This window comes from Anastrepha ludens, chromosome 2, assembly GCF_028408465.1.
Source record: "Anastrepha ludens isolate Willacy chromosome 2, idAnaLude1.1, whole genome shotgun sequence".
In the NCBI taxonomy this organism is placed as follows: domain Eukaryota; kingdom Metazoa; phylum Arthropoda; class Insecta; order Diptera; family Tephritidae; genus Anastrepha; species Anastrepha ludens.
In genome coordinates this window covers 20,608,519-20,613,669 of record NC_071498.1, presented here as the reverse complement: position 1 = coordinate 20,613,669, position 5,151 = coordinate 20,608,519, and positions in this window count along the sequence as shown.

Genomic DNA, 5,151 nt, shown 5'->3' with positions numbered 1-5,151 from the left:
ATCGCTTTTTTCAGCGCATCCATACTGGCATATTTTTTTTGGTCCTCACCTTGCTCTCCAAAATGGACCAGATGGAATAGTCCATCGGATTTGCGTCTGGCGAATTCGAAAGCCATTGTGTGGAGGAAATGAAGTGTGGAACATGATTTTTTAACCATTCTTGGTTCACACGAGCTTAATGAGACGGTGACAAGCCCTGTTGGAACGTCCATGGTCTATGACCGAAATGTTTGCGTGTCCACGGCTCTAAAGCAGCTTCTAAAACATTTTCCCCGATAAAAAGTCGCATTCACTTTGACACCAGGCTTGATAAAAACGATTGGAGAGCGTCCATCAGCAGTCACTGCGGCCCAAACCATTACTTGCGATGGGAAATTGCTTCGAGTAGCCATACGTAGGCTCAAATTCTCGTATGAGCGTTCGGTCAAGTAATCACGATCGTTTTGAGTGGTTATGAAGTGCTCAATTGGGAAATTTTTTTGATCAGAAAACACAATGTTAGGAAATTCGCCACGTTCGTGCAAGCGCAAAAACTCCTTTGCTCTTTCGCACCGAACTTTTTTTTGCTGGGGTGAAAGATCGTGTGCGTTTTGGAACTTGTAAGCCCTGACCTTGAGCTCATTTTTCAATATGCGTCGAATGCTGTCTTACGATATTTTCAGTTCTTGAACGAAATCCACGTCGAAGTGGAAGAATGGCCATTTTTCGAGCCTTCACTTTCCGAACCGTTTCTGGCGTTGTTGCGGTGTTTTTTGGTCCACCTCCATAGCGTTTTGCAATGCTACCAGTATCATTGTAACGTTTTATAGTGCGATACACAAACATTTTATTCACTTTGAGGTGACTGAGCTCACGAACAATGGCTGGTTGTGATTTTCCAGCCAAATATAACGCAATCACACTATTACGTTTGAATTCCATCACAGAAAAAAAAAAAATTCAACAAAACTGAGACGCAAATGCTTTTGATGGCTTATAAACAATATATTGAACTGTCATTAGAACAATTTGGACGTTGATGTCATAAGCTGTTTTACAGATACAAGCAGTGTGAAGTTGGTAACACTTCATATCGTTCACCCTGTATAAGGACTGCCACTTCAGCAGCATTTCCCGTATATGGATGGGAAAAGTTTATGCTGCTACAACGACAACAACAACAATCAATCATTAATACTGGTAGTAGAATTATTTTAAGAGAAATAGAAGAAGAGAATGAAATTGAAAATCGGAGTAGTTTTAAAATTGACATCTTGTGATTTTATTTTCAAAATAAAAGAAGAGTTACGGAGTTATGATGTTTTTTAAATTCTTCAAAATACTGGCCGAGCGATAGTGCCTGTTGGCGCATTAGCCATCTGAGAACTTTTTTTCAGCAAAATATTAGCGTCAGTAGAGTTTAATTTAACAATTTCATAGTGCGATACACAAACATTCATATATTCTCGAATTGGAACAAAAATATAATATAACAAAATTAATAATAAATTTTTATAAGTAAATAATTTATTAAATTATATTATTCGTAAGGGGTATACAAAGTTGTGCATTTGTGAGCAGATAAAGTGCATATACATTTGTATGTATGCACGTGCATCTTTCATATTTCCATTTTTATTGGCATTCCTCTGATAAGACTGAAACCAACAAAGCGGCTGCTGGTGCTTTGCGGGGATGGGAGTGGTCATAAATGCAAGTGTTTTGCAGGTGACAAAATAATACTCACATTTATATTGCCATTTTTGTGGTCTTATCCGTCGTGTTAGCTTATTTATTCTTTTAATTTTTTTACAATGCCTTATCTTTTTATTTATTTTCTTTCACCTCAACTTCAGCTGCGCGTCTGGGTTAAAACGAAATGCTACTCTACATCTTGCTTACCACAGCACATACTTCTGTATACATATATTATGCTCCATCACTTGAATGGTTTTATTATGCCGCTCTTCATCTTGGTCCCTTTGTTCGTAATTTAAATTTTAAATATTCATTAAGATTACATGCCATGCGAACGCTGCTTATATTGCAGTTAAAATAGCACACCTTCAGCGCTAAGAAAATAATGTTGGAAAATCGCATTCGCTTGGAGGAGAAGAAGACATAGCATGTATGCGACATACATACATATACATATATTTATACATAAACCGTGAAGTGTGCGTCAACTGATACATTTATATTAAAATATTCATATGTTGTTGTGCTTTAAAGACATTAAGGGGAAAATTTACCACTGATTCATCTTCCAAATGTCACTTTGACATGATTCTGCTTGCTGCGGAAAAATTCTCATGTTGGCATACTCAAATGCATAGATGCGGAAATTCTTACACGTTGTATGTTGTTTGTTTGCATTCGCTGCGTTTCTTTGCGCATTTCCGGTGCGTTCCTAGTCTAGCTAGCTAAATTTTTTATCACCTTCGTCGCCCCTTCCCTTTTCTTTGTATTTGTTATCACTTTCTCTGATTACATCAAATTAATTATGTTTTCCTGTGGGAAAGTAGGGAATGAATCTGAAAGCGTTGAAAATTTTATATTATCTATCAATCAAATCAAGGCTGCGGCGTAATGGTTTACTTTGAGAGCGTTATATATATTTATGTGCATATGCTTTGATTTAAAACGTCTATATTATTTTTTATATAACATTTTTCCAAATACATACAGCGCTGACACAATATTTGATTAGTGTACTTCTTCTATTTCGGGTGCTACAATTTTTCTATCCATTATGACAATATGGCAACACTAGTTTTTCTAGTTCATGATAAGAGCTATCTATTTCCTATTTCTTACCAAAAACATTCAAAGCATTTCTACATTTAGAATTTATGGATTTTTTGACCAATTTGAAAGCACACTTTCTTTGTTTTGGCGATCAATCTTCAAAAAATTACCAAAGAGGTCGATTCCTTATTGTCCGGCAAAAATGATCGTTTCTCAACTTTGGAATAAATGAAAGCAGCAATGCAACAGTGTTTAAGGGGTTACATGGGTTTCGTGGGTTTTTTTGCTAATTAATTTCTAGAACATCTCAAGAATATTATCCTAAATTTTCAAGTCGATCCGAATAATAGTTTCGGAGATACAGTCTTTGGAAGGTGTGCGCTCCAAGCCACTTTTATTGTTACTCAAAACTTTAGACGAGTTTTTCTCGGAACCGTGGTTTCAAATTCGGTTGTCAAATGTTCTCGAAAACTACTCAACCGATCTTGATGAAATTTTACACAGGTGTTCCAGATACAATTTACTCGTGCTGGAACGAAGGATTTTTTTTTCAATTACAACTATTTAAAAAAGGCAAAATTTGACTAAAAATTTTAATTTTTTTGGAAAAATGTCTGCCAAAATTCCAATTTTCACTTTTTTTCTTTCCTTCGTTCAAGCACGAGTTTATGGTCTTAACTAAAACACTTAATTTTTGATGATGCTGTCCGTTGCTGACAACGCGGACGCACCTTTTTTTCGAGGTCACCGGAAATGTCATCACAATGGAGGAGTTTTAATTTTTTTTTTTTTTGAAACTTTAAAAAATTAGTCTTTAAATATGTATCTATAAGACAGAAAAAAGTTTGAATTAAATAAATAATTTTTTACATAGAAAAAAAAAATATTGAAAATAGGCCTTTTTTTACCCGACGAAACCCATGTAAATTTTAATATGTTCACAACACCAATGGCTATCGCCCGTACTATATTAGAATCATATTAATATTTCAATTATTTCGTATTTTTTTGATTAAAAAACTGAAAAAACCCGAGTTTTAATTTTAAAATTATTGAAATTTATTTTTTTTTATATTTGTATGTAAAAGAAGTTAAATAAAAAGCCTAAAAAATTTAAATATCGTTTTTCATTTTTTTATTGTAAAAAAGGTTCCTTAAAATACCCTAAATTTTCGAGCTCTAGACCACCGGGGTCCCTTAAGGTAAACGAACAGGATTATACTGTAAATGTTGTAAGTAGGGCTATCAGTCAGCAACTTTGATAAAACACTCTTAGAGGAGTATCCCCTGATAGCCAACAAAATAACTCAAAGAATTCGTCAGAAGCCACATTGAGAAACTTTCCGATGCCTGTTTATTCTAAAGCCATGTTTCGAAAAGACGCGTACCAAGTCACAAGTCGAGAATGATAAAACTTGTTTGAAGACTAAGACAACACGCTTTATGGATTGACCGTCTCAAAGCCGGAATTAAAATCTGACTGAAAATTGTTGGACAATTATTGAAAGAAAAGTTATGGCAATAAAACCAAAGGCTAGTTACAGCACTACTCAGCATTAACTAAATCTTCATATGCTCATTCAACTAACTAATCGAACACCTCTCTCTTCCTCTGACCCGACCAATTCGAACAGCACGTTTCCTGGGCCTGCTATTAAATGGCCTTACAACACCCCTAGGGTGGGGGGCTGGTAACATTTTTGGACTGTAATCGAGCGGGAATGGCATATATTTCGAATCATATTTGCAAGAATATGATAACTTCTCGGCAAAATATCTATCCAACCAGATATTGAATATGTCTTCAACTTATATCCCACTATTATCAAAATTTATTTATTTATTTCAAGTACGTTGAAAACTTGTGCGAAGCTATTTTTTAATTTTATTTATTTAAATAATATATTTGAGTGCAATTTTAATTTTTCTTCAATTTAATAAAAATTGTGCGTTTCCAGAAAAATGAATTTGGAATGGAATTAACAATGAAACGTTTGTGTTGTTTGCCATGGGCGTGCGATACTTCTTGGACTCATGTAACCATCATCATCATGATTGCTAGCCCAACATCCCCATCCGATTATTTATTTTTATTTCCAAATTTCAAATTTATTAGTAAGAATTCTGGGTATGCAGAGGGTAAAGTTACTCAAAAATAGCATGAGTTTTTGGATTTTTTTTTACTTATGGTGTTGAGCGTTTTTTTGTCATCTAATGAATTTTTGATAATTTTTTAACAGATAGTTGGGCACCCAGAAACTGCGCAACCCGATCCGGGTTGTTGTCGTTGTTGTTGTAACAGCTTATTAAACCCTGTGTGTGCGATATAGTCACCGATCGTCTTCATCTAACTTATCTAATGGTAGACCCAGAAAGCATGCTGTTTCGACAGGTTGGGTCGAGAAGGCGAGGGGTGTTAGGTAA